At 42.8% G+C, this 22,775-nt stretch overlaps 1 protein-coding gene across 1 annotated transcript in view; it reads right to left on the reverse strand.

The window, feature by feature from the left end:
- Positions 1-22,775, reverse strand: part of ABR (ABR, RhoGEF and GTPase activating protein) — a 297,476-nt gene that overhangs the window by 269,002 nt on the left and 5,699 nt on the right. The gene's annotated exons all lie outside the window — the stretch shown is intronic.

Genomic DNA, 22,775 nt, shown 5'->3' on the forward strand with positions numbered 1-22,775 from the left:
GACATAAAAGTGTTTATGAAAGGAGGTTTTCAAAATCACATTAGAGCTTGGAAAGAACCCAGAATAAAGAAAGAGAGAGATAATGCCCCTTTGTGTATTTGACAGTTCTAAAATTTATTCTAATCTACACAGGACAGAAGTCTGCTAATGGCAAGTCCTCCTGAAAGTGGCCAAACGGGCCTTTTCATGAGAAAAAGTGAAAAATAGGTTCTCCCTCACACTTTTTGCAAGAGGTTTTCTTTTTCTATATATTGCTGAGCTTGGAATAAATGACCCATTATCATTTAGCATTTATGGAGTTCTCGCTATCATGGGTAAAAGTGATAGTCAGCATTTTGCAAAACCTGTTTTTATCCAGAGCCAATTAAGATGGCAGGGGAAAATCTGCATTCTTGAAATCTCCCCCCTCCTCTAAAGGAAAAAAAAAATACAGCGGCATTTAGAATGGGTAGGGGGAGGAATGCAGGAAAAGAAAGGCTAGCTTTTCCCCATGTTTCTGTATACATAAACATATACTTCAAAGTAGTAATACCTTTCAATTAATCAATACAGCACCTACTTAGTGCTAGGCACAGAGCTAGGCTCTGGGGATACAAAGACAGAAATAAAAAACCAAAGTTCACATCCTTTGCTTTTATTCTATTTGGGGTGGGGGCAGGGGAAGGGAAGGTATAGCAGTGGTACCCAGACAAATAAATAAATAAAACCTATATACATACAAAACAAGGTATTTGCTTTTTTAAAAATTAAATTCACCACATCTTGTTTTACTTTCCAAATATCTTTTCCCTTCTCTCACCCACAAAACCATTTCTCCTAACGAAAAGAAAAAGCCATTCAGCCAAATTAGCTAAAATAGCAACAATGCATGCAGTATTCCACATCCACAGTCCCTCACCTTTGCTAAGAAGGGAAGGAGATGCATTTATTTTCTTTTTCAAAACAAGCCTGGCTATTACAATTATACAACATTCAGGGATTTTTGTTTGTTTTTAAAAACAAACTTTTCATTTCCATTATAATAATCCTTGGGTATATTGTTTTCCTGTTGTCTTAGTTCTTCCTCAGTCCATATGTGTCATCCTATGCTTCTCTATAACATGAATTCTTCGTATTTATTATTTCTTATGGATCTATAATGTTCCAATATTCATATACCCCAATTTGTTTAATGATTCCTCATCAACATGTATCTACTTTGTTTTCAGTTCCTGGATTCTACAAAAAGTACTGCTATGAATATTTGGTTGTGGGGTTTTTCTGTCTTCAATCTCCTCAGGGTACATCCCTGCAAGGGAAGCTCCAGATCAAAAGCTATGGACATTTGTCACTTTCTTAGCTTACTTCTTAGTTGCTTCTCAGAGTGGTTGGGCCACTGCACAATTCCACCAACAATGAATTAGTGCACTTTTCTTTCTTCAGTTCCTCTAACATTAACTATTTCCACCTTTTTCATCTTTGCCAAATTACTGGATAAAATATAAAACCTAGGAGTTATAAGTCATTTTAAACAACTTTTTATATAGTTAAGAGTTTGCAGTTGTTTCGAGAATTGTTTATGTCCTCTGACCACTTGTCCATCAGGGGAATGAATGACTCTCGGTCTTATATTTCTTTGTTAGCTTTCTATATATCTTGACTGTCAGACCTTTGAAGGAGCAAATGGGTGGCCAAGTGGATAGAGTGCGTGACCTGGAGTCAGGAAGACTCATCTTCCTGAGTTCAAATCTGGCCTCATGTGTAACCCTGGGAAAGTCGTTCAACCCTGTTTGCCTCAGTTCCCTCAGCTGTCAAATGAGCTGGAGAAGAAAATAGCAAGCTACTCCAGCATCTTTGCCAAGAAAACCCCAAATGGTGTCACAATGAGTCAGACATGACTGAATAAAGATTGAACAAAGGAATAAGAAGTCTCAAGGGAGGGTGACACAGTCAGACCTGTGCTTTAGGAAAATTACTTTGGTCACAAAGTCAAGGGTGGATTAGAGAGGGGAGAGGCTGAAGCTTAGGAGACCAACCAGAAGACAGTTGCAATCATCTAGCCCAAGGTGATGAGGTGCCCTGTGTCAGCAGAAAGGGAAGAAGAGAACTGTTATGAAGATAAAAATGACAAGACTTGGCCTTAGATTTGGTTCATAGTGTGAGACAGAGTGAGAAATTGTGGATGGTATGGAGATAGTGGTATCCTTGATAGGAATAGGGGAGCCCTGAAGCAGGGAGGGCTTTGTAAAAATGATAAAAAGTTCTATTTTGGATATATTGGTTTTGAGATGCTTACAAGAGTCCAATCTGAGATGTTCAAAAGGCTGGATCTCAGGAGAGAGATTAAAGCTGGGGAGATCATTTGAAATAAGTCTACTAACACTTAGAGAGAAGGGAGAGAGATCAAGAAAGGGAGCTGGGCTGTGCACTGAAGGAAACTAGAGATTCGAAGACAGGTGTGAGAAAGCCTTCAAAGTGATTTAACTGTCTGGACATTTTTCTTTTGGTCTTTCAATACACAGGACCCGAGAAACCAGTTAAGTGAAACCTCTCAGAAAAAGGCTTATTTATTGCTGATGGAGGCTGTCAATTTCTATAACACTCTATGCACCCTCTCCTAGGAGAACCCACTGGACTCAGGCTCCCAGAACAGGCCTCCTTATTAACAGTGCAAAGAAAGAATCCAGATAAAGTTCCCTTTATCAAACTCCAGCAGCCCTGGCTAAAAGAACTCAAATATTTACTAACATGAACAGCAAATATACGGTCTTAACCCTTCCGTGATCCTTGCTTTCCCAAGAACTGTTGTCATTATTGAGTCATTTCAGTCATGTCTGACTCTTCCAGACCTCATTTGGGGTTTTCTTGGAAAAGATACTGGAGTGGTTTGCCATTTCCTTCTCCAGTGGATTAAGTAAACAGGGTTAAGTGACTTGTCCAGGGTCACACAGCTAATAAGTATCTGAGCATGGACTTGAACTCAGGTCTTCCTGACTCCAGGCCTGGAGTCCACTGCACCACCTCACTGCCCTTCTCCCTAGAATATACATGCACACACTCATTTCTCACACTGCCTGGGACTGAATTAAAGGCCCTTTCTATGAAGAAACCAATAAAAATGGAATTTGGGGCTCCCCTTTTAAAAAAAAAAGAAAGAGGGAGGAGGACCAGAACTTTCAACACAATATGAATATTGTCATTTTTCCACCTAGGAGAAGACTCCTCAGTCATCATAACTGTATAGCTGTGGGAGTTTGGGCAAGCCACTTCTTATCAGGTTCTCAGTTGTACCATCTGTAAAATGTGGGGGTTGGATGAGATGACCTTTAAGGTTCCTTCCAGCTCTAAATCTATGATCCTTCCATACTCTGAATGCCATTCCCAGCAGGGGGAATGGACCTGGGGAAGCAGACAAAGCCCCACCCAGAGCTTAACACCATCAAAGACGAGGATGCTAGGCAGATGCAAATGGGTCACCTACATAAGGCGACTTATCTAAACAAGCTTTCTCCTGAAATCTTCCCAGTGTTAGCTCAAACTGTTTGTTCTGTCAATCCAAAGGTCACATTTGGCTCTCAGCCTCAACTGGATTGCTTTCTGGTTTTTCCACACAAAAGGATTATTTTATCTAGTAAATCCCCTTTCCCTTCCCACCCCCTCCCACCCCGGCTTTCTTATCTGCTCCCAAAAACCAGAACTGCTCAGAAAGGATTTTCCCTTCTGTCCCCTAGGCAGTTTGTCAACAGGATCTTCTAACACTTCAGGCTTCTTCAGTTTTGCTTAAGTTCAAAGTTCTGAGATTTGTGAATAGACAGGTCCTATTATCTGGCTCACTTCTGTTCAACCATAATAGGAAAAGCCCAGTACCTGAAGCCAAAAGACTCGGTTCCTAACTCAGACACTGTCATGCCATATGATCATGGACAAAAACACTTCATGCCATACTTTTCCTCATCTATAAAATGGGAATGATTACATTATCTACTTTCATGAGGTTCAGGGGGTCACTGAATCATAAATTTAGAATGGAAAGGGACCTTGGAGGCCACTGAATTCAATCCCCTCATTTTACAGCCGAGGAAATGGAGGCACAGAAGAGGAAACGGAGATGAGATATGGATAGGTGGGGTGAGGGACCCTTATCCAAGGTCTGAGCCGATATTTGACGCTGTTTCCATGTTCAGGGCTCTGATCTACCTAAATCACCTTGTCTCTCCAGTAGAAAGTGCATTAAAGGCTTCCTTCAAGAGGCCCTTCCAGATGCCCTCAGCTGCTAGTGCTCCTCCCTCAAACAAACAAAACAACAACAAAAATACCCTGAAAGCAGCCTTCTGAGTCAGGAAGACCTGGGTTTAAATCCCACCAAGACCATGAATTGTAGAGCACATGCATGGATAGGAGTTTCTTGATAGAGATTTTCTAAGCCAAAAACAATTGGAGGTACAGACATCCCCCAAAACTTTTGGTATGTACTTAAATATGTATGTATTGTCACTCTTATTAGAGTATAAGTATTTGGAGGGCAGGGATGGATGGCCTGAGGTTTGTTGTTTTTTGTTTTTTTTTTGTCTCTATTTCCCTCCCTCCCAACAAATTTTTGACATATATAGTAGTCCACTGTTAGAATCAATAAGAATTTATTAAGAACTAACTATGGGGACAGCTTGGTGGCGCAGTGGATAGAGCACCGGCCCTGAAGTCAGGAGGACCTGAGTTCAAATCCAGCCTCAGAGGAAACACTTGGCACTTACCAGTTGTGTGACCCTGGGCAAGTCACTTAACCCCAACTGCCTAAGCAAAAAGAAAAAAAAAGAGCTAACTATGTGCAGAGCACTGTGCTATCATGGTGATGTTTAAAAAAAAGGTAAAAACAAGCTCCCCTCAAGCAGCTCACATTCTAATAGGGGAAACAACATACAAATAATACCAAATAAAGCCAAATAAACATACGAATTTTTTTATACTTAGGAGAATCAGGGAACCTATGATGTGATTCCCAAGGAGGCCAGAAAGGTGTAGCCAAAGAGGAAGTAATGCCCTTTCATACCCATAGACTCCCCTCAATCATCATGTCCTAGCCCCAGCCAGGAGTCTGACCATCAACCTAAATTCTAGCCCAAAGAGAGCTTCCCTAGAGCATCTGGCAGCCTCTTGGCTATGGATCAGGGTGCAGGGGACCAAAAGCTCAAGAGAAGGAAGAGGGTGGGAAGAACAAAATTACTCATGGGACAAAAAACGGGGATGAGACACCAGCAAGTTACATTAACTAACATTTCTACAACCCCTTCCTCTCAATGACCCTAGGAAGCAGATGATGATATAAGAATGAATGTCCCCATTTTACAAATAAAAGAACAAAAGCTCATAGAAAGAAAGTTAGTTAAGTTTGATATGATTTTTTTTAACATTTGGGTTTTAAAAGTCAGAACCTTTGGTAGTAAAAATAGCCACACCCAGTAAGAATCTACAACCTGCAATTAGGAAACTCTGCTGCCCAAGATTTCTCCTCAACACCATAACAACCATAATAGCAGGTCCCATTTATAGAGGGAACCCTCCAAGGTACACAGAGCACTTGACTCACATCCGCCCTGCAAGGGAGGTGATTTAAATATTATTTTCTTTGCCTCTGTCCACAAGAGGGCTTTTCCTGAGTACCCTCCCCCAAGTTGGAGGGAGTATTCTTACCCTCATAAAATAATTACCTTGAATATATTTTGTATTTGCTGTATTTTGTATGTACAAACATCATTTCTCTCCCTCCAGTTGAAGTTGCTCCTTGAGGGCAGGGCAGGTTTTGGTTTTGCCTTTGTATCCTCAGTGCTTATTTGTTGTTGGTCAAATCTGACTGGTTGAGACCTCATTTGGGTCTCCAGGCTTCACCTTTGCTACCAGGTAGTCTAACCTTGCCCGAGTGGGTCAAGGTCAGGAACTTTCCCAGGCTCTCCTTGCTTGTCCTAGTTTGATAGAATACAGTGTAAGGACAGAAAAAAGTGAGGGCTTTGTGGGGAAACTGAGGCAAACAGGGTTAAGGGACTTGCCCAGGGTCACGCAGCTAGTAAGTGTCTGAGGCCAGATTTGAACTTAGGTCTTCCTGATTGCAGGCCAGGTGTTCTATCCACTGCACCACCCAGCTGTGCCTGGAGTATGGTAGGTCCTTAATACACGTTTGCTAATTTGGACTTGGTTGTCCAGGCTCCCAAGGCTGAGTGTCAGAGTCCCACTTTTCTGGATTTATTGCATTATTTCCCTCCATGTACCATGTGGTCCAGTCAAACTGACTTTATTGCTGTAGTTCACGCATTTCACGTCCTATCTTTGGGCTTTAGCACAGGTTTTCTCCCTCCACCTCTAGTCCCAGGCCTGGAATGGGCCTCCTCATTCCCACCTCTAAGAATCCCATTTCCTCCTAAACTCAGTCCAAACATATACCCACCAACTCCTCCTGCCTCCATCTTCCCAATCCCTCCAACAAATTACCTTGTCAAAGTTTATCCTGGGATTATTTTGTTTATACTCGTATGTGGGCATATTGCCCCCTAAAGAAAGTGAACTCTTGGAGGGCAGGGACGGTTTCATTTTTGGCCGAATTCCCCTCTCTGTGCCTAGCACAGAGTAAGTGTTAAATAAATGTTGGCTGAGTGACTGATTTTGACTCCAGAAACCCCTGTGATACCTACTCCTCTGTTCCTATGAATTCAGTCGGGTACAGAGACTGAACCTGGGATCTCTCTGGGGTAGGGAATTCCTAGGGGAGGCAACAGCATAGGGCAGCCCCTATTCTGCAAGAGCCCAGAGAGGTTAAGTCATTTGCCCAGGGTCACACAGTCATTATGTACTGGAGGCAGGACTTGAACCTGGGTCTTCCTGGCTTTGAGGCTTTAGTCACTATATCATGTTGCTTTTATCTTGATTGTGCCAGGGGTTGGACTTTGGCATGGGATTGGGGTAATGAAGGCAAATGGAGTAATAAGAAAGAAAGGTGGAAATGAAAATTCAGTGTTCTGTGTCGCATTCTTCAATAAACACCAATCAGTCAGGCTCTGCCAACCCATCCAAATGACAAAGAATGGAACTCCCTAAAGAGAAAGTAAACCCCATAGAACAAGCCCAGGCAATTCACGCTATGAATGATCCATAACCTTGGTGAGGTCTCTTTTCCAGTCTTCCCAGCAGCTTTTGTCAAATAGTGAGTTCTTATCCCAGAAGCTGGGACCTTTGGGTTTATCAAGTAGTAGATTACTATAGTCATTGACTACTGTGTCTTGAATACCTAACCTATTCCACTGATCCACCACTCTGTTTCTTGGCCAGTACCAAGTAGTTTTGATGACTGCAGCTTTATAATACAATTTTTTTTTTCAGGCAACTGGGGTTAAGTGACTTGCCCAGGGTCACACAGTTAGTAAGTGTCAAGTGTTTGGTCTGAGGCCAGATTTGAACTCAGGTCCTCCTGACTTCAGGGCTGGTGCTCTATCCACTGTACCACCTAGCTGCCCCTATAATACAATGTAAGATCTGGAATGGCTAGGCTACCTTCCCCTACATTTTTTTTCATTAGTTCCCTTGATATTCTGGACCTTTTGTTATTCCAAATGAATCCTATTATTATTTTTTCTAGCTCTATAAAATAATTTTTTGGTAGTTTGATTGGTATGACACTGAATAAGTAAATTAGTTTAGGTAGAATTGTCATTTTTATTATATTAGTAATATATAACATATTATATATATATTACCCACCCATGAGCAACTGATGTTTTTCCAATTATTTAGATCTGACTTTATTTCTGTGGAAAGTGTTTTGTAATTGTGTGGGTTTGTTTCAGTAGGTAGACTCCTAAATATTTTATAATATCTACAATAACTTTACATGGAATTTCTCTTTCTATCTCTTGCTGTTGGGCTTTGCAAAACCTTGGTTAGTTCTTAAAGAACACAAGGGTTCACTTGAAGCCAGGTTGCCATTTTCCTTCCTTGAAATAGCAGCATTTATTTCAGGAAAGTGGTTCTCTGATCTTGAACATGGGGCCATGTAGGTAGTTCCCTTTCCCTATTTCTGGTCCCACTCTGTGGGCAAAAGCACAGAACCACCAGGAAAGATCAGTGGATCTAAGATGGAAAGACCCTTCTGTTGTTTAGTTGTATCCAATTCTTTGTGACCTCATTGGGAGTTTTCTTGGCAAAGATATTCGAGTGATTTGTCATTTCCTTCTCCAGCTCATTTTACAGATGAGGAAACTGAAGCCAACAGTCTTAAGTGACTTGCCCAGGGTCAAGTGTCTGAGGTTGGATTTGAATTCAGGTCTTCCTGACTCCAGGTCTGGTACTCCATCCACTGTGCTACCCAGCTGCCCTGGAGGTTATCTAATCCAACTACCTCATTTTACTGAAGAGGAAACTGAGGTCCAGAGAAAAGTAACTTGTCCAAGGTCACTCAAGGAGTAAGTAAAAGAGCCATGATGGGAACCCAGATCTTCTGATCTCAAATCTAGCCCTTTTCCCATGCACCCCTTAAAAATATTGCCCCAGCTTTACACCCTCTGATACTATTAAAGGAGCTGAGGTTGAAGTTAAATCTCAAAACTAGCTAAAACAATCACAAGGAGCCAAATTCCCTAGGATTCCAGAGCTCCCAGGACCTGGAGGTGTAACAGGATCTGTGACCCCAAGGAAGCAAGAAGTCTTGAATGCAAAAATACCCACATCTGGAAAGAGTTCCGAGTCTAAAGTTATGGCATCAATGAAAAGGGCCCATAAATATGCTTATTTGGGTTCAACTCCAGGAATCAAAGAGCTAAAAAATGTAAGAGAAAAAAAAACCAAGCAAACCAAAAACCGTATTTGGAGAGTTAATGAGAAGGAAACCTGGTTTTTATTCCTTGGCTCAACTAACAGAGTAGGTCCCTCTGATCACGTGACACATTTAACTCCAACCCATTAAAGCCTGGAGGCTTGGAAGGTCACAGGATCTGACTCATCTATTTAACACTTTATAGCAAAAGGGTGGCTGGGCTAAGGTTACATAGGTGGTAAGTGGAAAAGCTGGGATTTGAACTCAGGCTGTTTGACTCCATGTCAATTTTTTCCACCAAACCATGCTGTCTCCCCAAGCGGGTCAGCCAGGAGGACAATGGGCCTCAGCGTGGCAGCCTTCCCTGACCACCCACTCCCAAGCAATGCCAACCCATATCACTAGATTTTGTTTTCCACTCGCCAGCCTGCAAAGGTTAGGCACAGCCCTGCCACCACCAACAACATCAGGCATTCAGCAGGAGACACCCAACGTCCAGTCCAGGACTGGTGCCCTTCTGAGACAATGGAGAAGGGACAGTGAGAGGGCCAGGGAAAGCAGCCCAAATAGAGGCATAATCTGCATAATGAACTCCCAGGGGAGCAGCACATCAAAGATAGCATTGTGCGCTCCTCCCTGGGACCCCGGCCACGTGTGTGCACTCAATGCCTTGCCTTGTCCTGGGTCAGAACTGAGCCCTCTGTGAGGCTCATTAGAGAACTGACGCTCAGCAAGGCTTTGGCTGCTGTCAGCAGGAGCCAGTTTTGAATTTCTTGAGATGCTTAAAAAGAAAAAAAAATACAGAAGCAGCAACACAATTATACAGTCAGACTCATGGGAGGCAGGCTGAATGCAAAGAAGGGCTTTTTTTTTTTCATAAGGGAAATTTTCATTGCAGTTTGGGATGCCTCTGGCTCACCTTACCGCCAGACCCAAGCTGTAAGTTACTTCTGTAACTGGATGCTCTGCTGCACATCCTTGTGGGTTATTCAAAGCAGCCGGGCTTCCAGAGTCCTCAGATTTCTGTATAGTTTAGGGGAATGAATGGCAAAGAGCCACAGCTTCAGTCTTTTACCCTGGCAACTTATTCCAGCTGTAGACACAGTTCTTCTAGTACTACCCACTGGTCCTCAGCCTCCCCCCACTCTCAACTTTCACAAGTTGGGAGAGGAATAGGAAGAATGCCAGAGGGGAGGTAGAAAAACAATCAATCCATCATCAAGCATTTGTTGTGCACCTACTGTGTGCAGGGTGTCATGCCAGGCTCTGGGGCATCCATCACCTGCAAAGAATGAAACAATCTCTGCTCTTAAGGACGTTACATTGTAAACATGAAAGGTTTGGTAGCAGAGAATGGGGAAAGAAGCCAAACTTAATGCTGACATGGCTACTTTCCACTGCTTGGAAGGGACTCCCAAAGGTCACCAAGTCCAACCTGGCCCTGCTCGAGAATCCTCTTTATAATATCCCCAGGTCGTGGGAATCCAGTCGCCACTGGAACCCACCTCCAAGCCGCCCATTGAACTTTCAGACAGCTCCAATTTTGAGGATAGCCTTCCTGACATCAAGCCTAGATGTGCCTCTGATGCATCCACCAATCTGCCCTCTGGGTCCAAACAAAACAAGTCTACTCCCTTCTCCTCATGACAGCCTTTCAAGCACTTAAGGAAAGTCATTGAGTCTCTGAGTCTTCTCCAGGCTAAACACCCCTAATTCCTTCCAGCATGTCTCTGAACGAGAGGGCCTCAAGGCTGTCGGCTTCCTGGTTGTCTTTGGACACGCCAGCTCGTCAGTGTTCTTTCTAAACTACAGTACCCAAGACAACAAAAATAATCCAGATGTGACAGAGTCCCTCGAATCTCCCTCCTCGTTCCTGCATCCTCACAGAGCCGAGAATTACATTAGCTGTCATATCAGCCTGTTGACTCCTCTTGAGCTTGTAGTCCAAGAAAACTATTCTCCCCTCCTCCTTAACTACATGGCAACCATTCTGCATTTTAGAAGTTGACTTTTTTGAACCAAAATGTAGAACTTTACATTTCTCTCTATAAAATTTCATCCTATGGGATTCCATTCATCATCCTTGCCTCATCAAGATCTTTCTGGATTCTGGTTCTGTCATCCAGCACATTAGGTATTTCTCCCAGCTTTCTGTCATCTGTAAATTTGATAAAACAGTATCTCTGTACCTTCACACAGATAATTAAAATGTCAAATAGCCCAGGACCAAAGAGAGAGCTTTGGGGCCCTCCACACTGCATTCCATCCAGCCATCCACCAGGAAACCAGGCTATACCCAGAACAGGTGTCTTGCCATCTGATCCTCTCCTGCCCCATTTCTCCCTACCAGGTATGGCAACCTTTAGACACAGGCACAGACCTCCAGAGGACCAAGCTCAACCATCCCAGGGTGACTAAATCACTCAGGTTCAGCCCCTGAGGCTGTGATAGCCTTATGGGTGGGTGAGTGAGAAAACCCACCTAACCTACTCTCTGTAGCTGGTCCCATCCCATCCAACTAACCATCAGGAAACCAGGAGCTATGGAGAACACACATCTTACTATCCAGACCATGCTTCAATGTTGGTACCACCTTCCACCCTCCCCCCACCACACCCCTGAAACACACACTCTTGCCATTTCTTGCTCTGAGGACAGAAATCAAATTAATGTTACTATCATTACTGGAATCAGTCAATTAATCAATAAGCATTTATTACCTACTATATGCCAGGCACTATGCAAGTTGCTAAGGGTCAATGCACTATGCACTATGCAAGTTGCTAAAGACAAAAATGAGCCACTGCTTGACCTCAAGAAGCTTATATTCAAGCAATGGAGACAATACATATAAGTAATATGATAATATAAGTAATAATATAAGTACTGGAGGATAGTGATGAACAGAAAGAGGAAAGTTCTGAAGAGTGGTGGGTTGGGGCACGGGGAAGCAATGACCTGTTTTGGACATGTGAAGATGGAGATGCCTAGTGTGAGATGTCTAACACGTATTTGGGCCTGGAACTCAGGAGAGTGATTGGGGCTGTATAGATTTGGAAATAACTGAAATAGACAACTGAACGCATAGGAGCTGATGAGGTCACCAAGAGACAGAAAAGAAAAGAGGGTCCAGGGCAGAGTCTCAAAGAACACCCACAATTATGGAGCATAATACAGATAACAAATCTGCAGAGGAGAATGAGGAGTAGTCAGATAAGAAAGGGAGATAGCACCGGCCCTGAAGTCAGGAGGACCTGAGTTCAAATCCGGCCTCAGACCAAACACTTGTCACTAACTAGCTGTGTGACCCTGGGCAAGTCACTTAATCCCAATTGCCAAAAAAAAAAAAAAAGAGAGATAGCAGTGTCACAAAAACCCAGACAGCAGCAAGTGAGTATCCAAGAGAAGTCTGACAATCAAATGCCATAAGGCTCTACTCACTATCACTGTGACTCTCCAGATGAAAACATCCATTCCTGGTCCCCATCCTTGAATTTGGGTTGTATCCTCCTATTAGACTGTAAGGGCAGGGACAGTCTCATTTCTGTGCTTGGAACCCAATGACTAGAATAGTTCTCCAGACTGGATGCCTAATAAATGCTTTCTTATTCATTTAGCCATTCACTAGAGACCTCCTTCCTTGTTCAAATCAACACGGTGGCAATTAGCTTTTAGACTGAGGTGAGTTCCAAATCCACCTAACTGCATCATTCCCCTCCCCTCCTCCCAATATCTCTTCACCTTGACCACCAGGCTGGCGTGAAAGATCTAAGCGTACAGCATGAGCTAAGGTGCTGCTCCTCACCACTGACAAAAAGTAAGCAAGGTTGGCCTGGTAAGATTTGTTCTTCATGAAGTTATATGGGTTCACAGTAAGCACGACTTCCATTTCTAAATGCTTACAAACTAAACCTTTAATAACAGAGTTTTCTTGGAAATCAAACCCAGGCTCATAAGCTCACAAGTTTACAGACTCAAACCAATTCCCCCTTTTTTTTTTTTAAACTCATCGGCCCTGCTTCAGTTCCATAGTATCTCTTCCATTCTCCAGGGTCTTTCCTATCATCAACTCCTTGTGTACCTTTCTGTATATTTGTCTGAGCCTTCATTAAGGGCCACCCCCAATGAGGGGCAGCCACAGGCCAGGGAAGCGCCTGGAAGACCGGCCGAACCGTTTGGGGGCTGCTCAGGGGCGCCAGATGGCAGGCAGGGGCGAACATTCCCTTCCCTTCAAAGGCACTCTCTCCAGTTTCTTGGTTGGTCTGTGTTGACACAAGCCCAGCTGGGAAAGATTAGGGACTGTGAAGGGTGAATATTTGCTGAGGCTCTTCTGAGCAAAAGGGCTGCTGAAAGGAGATGTGAGAGGAAAAAAACTTCACCAGCCATAAACTCCTGAGTCACCAGCTCTATCTAGCACAGCACCAAAGCAGCCTGACCAACTCACTGGTCATGTTCCAGAAGTCTTCTTCTAAGCTGGCTTTTTGAAACAAGGAATAGCTTTTCCCCACAGAAAAACTAGTATACAATTTACACTAGTACACAACTATATCAGTTAAATTCTCAGATCAGCCTACAAAACCTATTTAATCAATGAGGCTGCTAAAAAAAAGTAATATATTTTAGGGATTTCTGTAAGTGACACTTGGCAAAGAGAATGCACAGCACAGCTTCCATGGAGGGCTCCTATTTATTTCCTATAAAGTAATACAGTACTTCAGCCATGTTCTAGTAGTTTTTTGTGAACTAGTCTAGGAATCTAACTACCAGATATATACACACATTCTCATTCTCTCTCTCTCTCTGTCTCATACACACACACATACACACATATACACTTTCTGTCTCTCTTTCACACACACACTTGATTTCTCTCTTAGACACACATTCATACACACACACACACACACACACACACACACACACACACACACACACACCCCTTCTCAAAAGTCAAGAGAGTAACCAGTAGAGAGAGAGGAACAGATGAAAGGGATGAAAGCATTTCAAAAACAAACTACACCTACTCCTCACTTTCGCCAACATCCAGACAGGAGGATGGGAAAGATGGCTGGTGTAGTCCAAGGGCCTTCAATGTTAGAATGAGCCAACTGAATTCATAGTTCATAGACTGGAAGAGACATCAACAGTTCACTACTCCACCAGCCCTCATTTCACAAATGAAAAACAAGACCCAGAGAAGAAGTACAACAACTTGTCCAATGTTACAGCTGATGGACTATCTCTGCCAACAACATATGCCTCATCCTCAGGTCCAAGATTTAAACCTGTAAGGGACCTCAGAAATCAAATCTAACCACTTCATTTTACAGATGAGGAAATTAGGACTCCAAAAGGTCAAATGACTTTCCCAAAGTCACAGAGACTGTGAGCATCAGTTGGGGAATTACTCCCTCCTCTTCCTTCTCAGCCGAGATCTTTCTGGCCTGGCCCATGTGTTCTTCTAGTTCTTCCCTCTGGGACCAAGTGACTGAGCCAGGACTTGAGGCCAAGTCTTCCTGAATACAAATACAGCACTGTCTGCACTACTTGTCCAATTATTTTTTTGGTTGGTTATTTTATTTCAATGCAGTGAAGCTATTCTAAATCATTTCTAAGAATCAATGCAATGATTAAGAATAAAAAACAAAACCCAATTTGTCTGGCAGCTGCTAACTGTGACCTAAGCTTGAGACCGTTCCCCTGCTGATGATCTTGTCTCACCCAGGCAGGCTGAAACTAACCACCAGATTTCCTGTACGGTAACCTCCAAGGTAGAGATACAGGACGATGACACAGCAAGTGTAGCATCATCATCATGGAGGTACAGTGAAAAAATAATAAGGGAGATTACTTTGGTTTTGAATGAAGTTACACAGTTGATAAAAATGGGTAAGAAGAACCAGGTGGGAAGTAGAGGTGTTTTGCTTCCAAGACTAGCAAATGCACATAAACAGGAGACCATTTTCCAAAACAGCTTAAGCAGTCATGGCACCCAGATGGTGACTAGCAATGTATCTTAGGCCTATCCACCAGTGTGGAAAATGTTCAGGGTATGAGATAAAATGTAAGTCATGTTTTTGCTTCATACTGATCTGAAGGACGATTTAATGGCCAGAGTCATCCCCTCAAAACCCACAATGAGGGGCAGCCACAGGCCAGGGAAGCGCCTGGAAGACCGGCCGATTTTCAGGGTACCCTGAAAATTGGCAAAGATGACTCAAAACCAGGAACAGCAAGTATTGGAGGGGCTTTGGGAAGACAGGCACATTAATTCACTGTCAGTGTAACTTTGAATGAGTCCAACCATTGTCTAAATCCCTTTGAATGACCTAAGACAATTCAAAAGGATTCATGATGAAAAATGCTATCCACCTCCAGAGAAAGAACTCATACAGCCTGAATACAGATCAAAGCATACTTTTCTAAACTTTCTTTATTTTTCTTGTTGTTGTTGGTTTTTTTTTGGTCTGTGTTTTTTTTTCACATGACTAATACGGAAATATGTTTTGCATAACTGCACACGTATAACCTATATTAAATTGCTGACCTCAATGAGGGGGGAGGGGACGGACAGAATTTGGAACTCAAGTTTTTTAAAAATAAATGTCAAAAAAATTTTACATGTAATTGGAGGGAAAAAACTAAAACATTCGAAAAAAATCAATCTGAAATTAGGCAAGAAAAGGGATTAAGTATTTGGTACCCTTTTTGATACTCTCAGGTAACAGTAATCACCCTGACTGGGCGTATATCTCAAGGAAGTCAAAGACAGAACAAAGGTCCAGTATATATAAAATTTTATATAGAGTCATTGAAGCATTCTGTGGTCATAAAGAACTAGAGGGGAGGGGGAAGTGGATGTCCATTGATTGAAGAATGTGGGATATGGATTTAGTAGAATATTATCATACAGTAATATGAAATTAACCTGAGAGGTCCAAAGAAACACGGAAAGATTTCTATGGACAATGCAAAGTGAAATGAGCAGAACCCTGGCAAACAACATATATAATGTAACAGTATAAATATATGCAATATGACAGTATAAATACATACAATGTGACCATGTAAATGTATATGATATAACCATGTAAATGCATGCAATATGATAGTACGAATGCATACAATGTAACAGTGTCAATGTATATAATGTCCTTGTGTGAATATTTATAATGTATCAGTATAACATATAACTACGCAGTGTGTCTGCAATGTAACAAGGTAACAGTGTAAATGTCTATAGATTGTGCCAGTGTGAGTGTGTACAACATAAATGTGGTTATATCCAATATAAGAGAGTAAATATAGACAAAATGGTGGCATGAATATATACAGTATAAGAATATAAATGACAAGATGACTCAAAGGAAAGGAAACTCTTCTGGAAGGCTCTGTTTCACTATAGCAGGATGAGTAGTGGGAAATAAGGTCAGATGAATACAGTGGAGCTCAAACATTGAGGACCTTGAAGGCCATGCTGAGCAATTTAGTCTAGCTAACAGGAATTAACTTAGGCCACAATGGATAGAGAAGTGATAGTCCCATTGAAATGCAACCACCTTTTTGCTGGGTGAAGAACAGTGTCAAGATATTTTAGAAAGGGAAGAGACAAGTGAAAACTCAGGATCACTAATTCCTCTGAAGTCAACAAGCATTTATTAAGAGAATACTATGTGCCAGGAACCATACTAAGTGCTAGAGATGCCATGCTATGAAAAGCCATGAATGTCTCCCAGTTTAAGGAGGACCCTCACCCTTTGTCCTCTCTCAGTGAGTTCAGGGATGGGAGGGGCCTCTAAGGGATAGACAGGACCAAAGCGATCTCTCTCCTTCATCCTAAAATTATCATGCATAAACTTAGCTCTTTATATGTTCAACCCCCATCAACAAGCCTTTATGAAGCACCTAAGATATGCCCACAATGAGACACAGAGAGTATCATGTGGCGGGTAGAAATCTGGTTTAGGAGCCAGTTCAAGAATTGTCTCTGATATATATATATATGACAGGATTTGAATTTGCAAGATGAAATAGACTTTAGCCACCATCTAGTCTAACACACCCTCAAAAGGAATCCTTACTATAACAGAACCAATAAGTAGTCACATAGCCTCTGCTTGAACACCTCCAACTCAGGGGAGCCCTCACTGCACCGGCCGCGCCGACCTTATGCCGGCCGCGCCGAACACTCCTCCTATAAGGAGCAGGCTGCCAGAGTCATACTCACTCATCAGTCTTCGGTCCTCAACCGGATAAACACACAGAGACGAGCCATCAGGAGGCGCCAACACCAGAGCTTTATTCAGAGGCCATCACAGCAAGCCATCACAGCAAGGCCAAGCAGGAAGGCCAGAGCAACAGAGCAGGAGCTAAGAGAGCGCTCGTGATCTGACCACACTCGTTCCTTAAGTACCTACTAGCCCCTCCTCTCCAGCCCTCTTACTAGCCAATGATTGTAGGGTCAGGTACCGGAAGGGGCTGTCTGAGTTTAGCACACCAAGGGAGAGGGAGTGACGCAGGAGGCTAGGACTGGATACAGGAAGGAGGCGTCTGGGATTAGTGCATAGACAGAGTACTAGGAAGTCAGGAAGGACACAGGAAGGAGGCGTCTGGGGTCAGTGCTACACAAAGGAACCCAGGAAGTCAGGAAGGTCACAGGAAGGAGGCATCTGGGGTTGACGTTGCATATAGGGAGGGGACTAAGCAAAGGGAACTCGTCCTCTGCCGTCCCACTCCCACGTGGCACCGCCCCTTGCCTCAGGAGCACAAGCTCCAGCTACTTCCTTGCACCCAGCTTATCTCACATAGCACTGCCCACTGCCTCAGGGCTTCTCCGTACCCAACCCATCCCAGTTCACCACGACTCCGCCTACCACAGCCCCTGCCTCGACTTCCAAATACCCAGATTCTTCCCCAATCTTGCCACAACGCCCACCTGGTAGTTGCCAACATCAGACAGTCCCTCACACCTCACCTCTTAAGGCACCTTATATCACTTTGGGAAATTTGACTCTTTGCAACTTTCACTGGGAGCTCCTCCTTCCAACCTCCAGGACTAATGAGAACAAATATAGTCCATCTTCGAAATGATAGGTCTTTCAAATACCTGAAGTCAGTTATCACGTAGATAGATGTCAAAGTGGATACAACACTGGACCTGGAGTCAGGAAGACACGAGTTCAAATTCCAACTCAAACAACTCACTAGCTGGTAACCCTTGGCAAGTCATTTAACCTGCCTGCCTCAGCTTCCTCATGTAAAATGGGTTAATAATAAAGCCTACCTCCAAATTTTGTTGTGAGGATAAAATGAGACAATATTTGTAAAGTGTTTCGCAAACCTTACAGCACTATGTAAATGCCAGCTATTATTATCATGTCCCCTCTAAGTCTTCTCTCTAGATTAAACATCCCTACTTACTTCATCGGATCCTCATGTGACATGGCCTCCAGGCCCTTCACACATAAGTCCCTAGGCAAGTCACTCAACCTCCCAATGCCTCAGACAACTCTCTAAGACTGTCCTTGCAGGAAAAGTGCTAACAGGCACTGGCAGAGGGAGCTTCTCCATCTGGGAGTTCCCTCTGACAAAGAAACCACAGATCCAGTCTCTATCTTCTTTCCCTATTATGTGCCAGGCATCGTGCTGGGTGTTGGTACACAAAGATGATATTAAAACATCCCTATCCCCTCCCCACCCAGTCGAATGAAAGTTTCTTCATGGCAAGGACTCAGTATTACTGTTCTGTTCCATTACTCAATTTATACTGTTCTGCCTCAGCATCCCCAGTGCCTAGCCCAGATCTAGCACTTAATGAATCCTCATTCGATTGGATAAATGGCCTGACCAAAGGCAAAAACAATCTCCATAAGAGCCACCCACCTGCTAGGTGAGTATTAAAGAACCACAAGGCTTTTGTTTTTTAATTACCTGGTGAGTATCCAAGGGATAGAGAGAGTAGAAATCAATCAATCAACAAGGCTTTATTAAGCACTTACTCTATGCCAGACACAGTGCAAAGCCCTCGGGATACAAAGAAAGGCAAAAACACAGCATAGAGCAGAAAAATGCTCCTGTGCAGTTTGTTCGTGCTGGGCAGGGGAGGGGGAGCAGGGGTGGTGGAAAGAAAGGGACAAATTGCCAATATTCGTCTGATTCAAAGAGACATTGGACCAATCCCTTAACCACTCTGGGTCTCAGTTTCCCATCTGTAAAATAAGGACATGTGCCAAATAACCTTCTAAGCTCCCTTTCAGCTCGGAATCTATTATCTGTGATCTTTCCACCATTTTATCAAGTGGGAATGAAGCAATACCTGAGTATATACCTGCCAAAACAGACACAGGAACTATACAAATATAAACACGAAACACTTTTTATACAAATAAAGTTAGATCTAAATAACTGAAGGAATAGTTATTGTTTGTGGGCAGGAAAAACCAATATAATTTTTTTTAAATGATAATTTAATCTAACTAATCTATTTATGTAATGCCATTCCAATTAAATTACTAAAAAAAAATCTTACTGAGTTAGAAAAAAAAAAATAACAAAGTTCATTTGGAAGAACAAAAGGTCAGGATCTTCAAAGAAACCAGGGAAGAAAGTTGTAAAGGAAGCAGATTCAGTAGTATCAGACCTTAAACCATATTATAAGGCGAGAGCATTGTTGAAATGTAAGATGGATAATTTTGATTATTTTAAATTGAAATTTTCCTGTATAAATAAAACCTATGCAGCCAAGAATAGAAAGAATGCAGAAAATGGGGGAAAAAACTTTCATCGACACATTTCCGTGTAGTATTCCTTCAGCCAGCAAGCTATCCATTGTACCAAAGATTAAAAAGAGAGGGAGAAAAGGGAGTTCAGCACACTCCCAGAGCCCCCCCCTTCCCCCCTCAATCTTCATTTTGGAGGTTGGAAATACATTTTCTCAATTAGGGGGCAGAAGTACATTTTCTCAGCTCTTCACCAGGTCCAACTGCTTAGGGCTTTTAATTGACTAGAGGAGGATGTAATTTGTGTTTTGAGGCCCTGGAGACCTTCTCCCTCCCAATCTTCTGGTGCAGGATGCTTTAAAAGAAAAAATGGAAGAAAAGTACCAAAAGTACTCATTTAAACTGGTCTTCCTGAGGCCTGGGATACTGAGTAAGGACAGGTTGGGAATCTGCCAGATCCATGGTGTCCACTGAGAGGACACCTCAGTGAGGGGGCCCCCTTATGAGAAGGGTAACATGCTATCTAGAGACTAAGCCATATTTACCATGACTCTAAAATAAAATAAAACTCAAATCATGCAATAAAGTTCTGGGTTACAGACTTGACCTTTGTTCAAGTATTGAGGGCCATAAATGGTGGGTGGAGGTTAGGGTGGCAGGGAAGGAAGGAGGGTATGATGACAGAGTGTCAAGACTTCAAGATAATCAAATCACCACATCTTTCCCCACCCTTCACCACTTAAGCTTTGAGTAAAATCCTGCAAAGATATACTTTCTTAGTGAAGAAGAATGAGTCAGAAGGGTACCAATCCCAAGGAGAAACAGCAGCCAGGGGCCAAACGGAGTCAGGAAACAAAGGGTTCAAATCTTGACTCCAACTTACTGTCATTGGACAAGCAACTTAACTTCTCTGGGATCTCAGTTTCTCCATTTGTAAAATGAAGGGGTTAACCTAAATGGCCTTTGCAGGCCCTTCCAACTCTAGGTCTGTGATACTAAGAGTCACCTGGATGGCAATGAGAATTTCATGCCCATCACTGGACAATCACTCAGTCAACAAGCATCTATGTATTAAGGGCCCTTTACATGCCAAGCAGGCAGCACAGTGGAAAGAATGCCAGGCCTGAAGTCAGGAAGACTCATCTTGCCGAGTTCAAATCTGACCTAAGACATTTACTAGCTGTGTGACCCTGGGCAAGTCACTTAGCCCAGATTGCCTCAGTTTCCTAATCTATTAAATGAACTAGAGAAGGAAATGGCTAACCCCTCCAGTAACTTTGCCAAGAAACCCCTAAATGGGGTCACAAAGAGTCAGACACAACTGAAAAACAACTATACAACAAAATGTGTGAGGCCCTACTGGAGGTGCTGGGGACAAAAAGACGAAAATGAAACGTTCTCTGCCCTCAAGACACTTACATTCTACCAGGATATTAGGGGTTCAGGAAGGTAAAGGAAAAGACTGGAGGAAAGGGAGTAGGGAAATAATCCTTTTATTCTTCCCCATTGACTCTTCTGAAAATTTTTCTTAATGTGAATTTAATCACCAACAAACAAACATTCTAATATACAAAGAACAAAAAACATTGTGCATAGAACTGTGCATTTGTTACATCTGGTTGATTTTAAGTATATTAAATTTAATAAGGTAGTAACAAAACTGCCATATTTGTGTTCCTTTCTGAACTTTTTGCTTTCTTCTGTTTTCTTGTATTTTTTTCTTTCTACTTGAGCGCATACTATCAAACTCCCCACATGCTCTGTTTCAAACCTTTTCTTCCCTCATGAAGCTTCCTGATACCATCCCCTTCCTCCTTTCTTTCATCTCCCACTTTACTGAATAAAATCAAGGACGTGTACTCCAAGCTCCCTCTTCTCCAAATCTCAAAAACCTTCTCCATCATCTTACATTCTCTTCCCCTTTCTTCCAGTCTCTGAGGAAGAGGGAGCCCATCCTACTAATGCCAACTTTCTGTTATGCTTTTGATCCCACCCTCTACCATTTTAGTCCAGGAATTAGAACCAATAATCACTGGATCATCTTCTCTTTTCCCTCCTCCTCCACCACTCCTATGTGCACTCTGTCTTCCTTCTTTTTCTGTTAGTTACTTCCCTGCCAAGTACAAACCTACCCAGGTTTTCCCCATTAAACAAAAAAACAAAACTTCTGTGGTCTTTGCCATCCTTCAAGAACTATCTCTCCTCCTTTTTCAGGCCAAGCTCCTAGACAGTCCTCCACACCTGATATCTTCACTTCCTTACTTCTTCACCCACTTCTCTTGCACACTGGAATCTAACTCCACCATTTCATTGAAAGAAAGAGCTCTGTCCAAGGTTACCAACATTCTCTTCATTGCCAAATCCAATAGATCTTTCTCAATTCTCACCCTTCTTGACCTCTCTTCAGCTTTTGACACTGCTGACCACCCTTTCTTTCTGGATAGGCTCTCTTCTCTTGTCTTCCGGAACATGGCTTTCTCCTGATTCTCCTCTTCTCAGTCTCCTTTACTGAATCACCATCCATCTTTTGCCCCCACAGCCCCCGTCCCCTATCATACCCCCCCCTTACCACTCCCACCCCAGTTCCCTCAAGCATGGATGTTTCCCAAAGTTCTGTCCTGGGCCTCTCTCTACATATCCTCTCTTGGTGGTTTGGTCAACTCCTATGGTTTCAGTTGTTATCTCTATGCAGATTACTTCAAAAATCTACATATCCAGCCTCCATCTCTCTTCTAGATTCCAGCTCTGTATCACGAACTGTCTGTTGGTCATCCCAAATGGAAAATCACATCACTCTCATTAGATCCAAAGAGAGAGCAGAGATTATTGTTGTTGTTTTGCTTCTTTTTGGATCCTTAGTAATTAGCATGGTGCCTGGCACATAGTAGGCTCTTAATAAATACTTACTGACTGACTGATTCACATTTTCAAAACAGAACTCATGATCATTTACCCTTAAAACCACCCCTCTTACAAACTTCCTGATTTGGGCAGCATCATTACCCAGGTTCCTAACCTCAGAGTCAACTTCAACCATTTCCTCTCCTTCCCCTTCTAGAGCCAACCAGTAGCCAAGTCTTTCAATCTTACTTCTACCTCTCTTTTCCTCCCTCTCTCTCTCTCTCCCCCTCTCTCTCTCTCTCCCCGTCCCTCCCTTCCCCTTCTTCCTCCCCTGCCCATCTATCCAAGTCACACTTTCACCTGGACTACTGCAATAGCCCCCTACTGGAAAAAGGGGGCTTCCTGTTTTTCCCTCTCTTCAATCCATACATTTGGAAAACTAA

This window comes from Vombatus ursinus, unplaced genomic scaffold (genome assembly GCF_900497805.2).
Source record: "Vombatus ursinus unplaced genomic scaffold, bare-nosed wombat genome assembly UNPS02014768.1, whole genome shotgun sequence".
NCBI lineage: Eukaryota > Metazoa > Chordata > Mammalia > Diprotodontia > Vombatidae > Vombatus > Vombatus ursinus.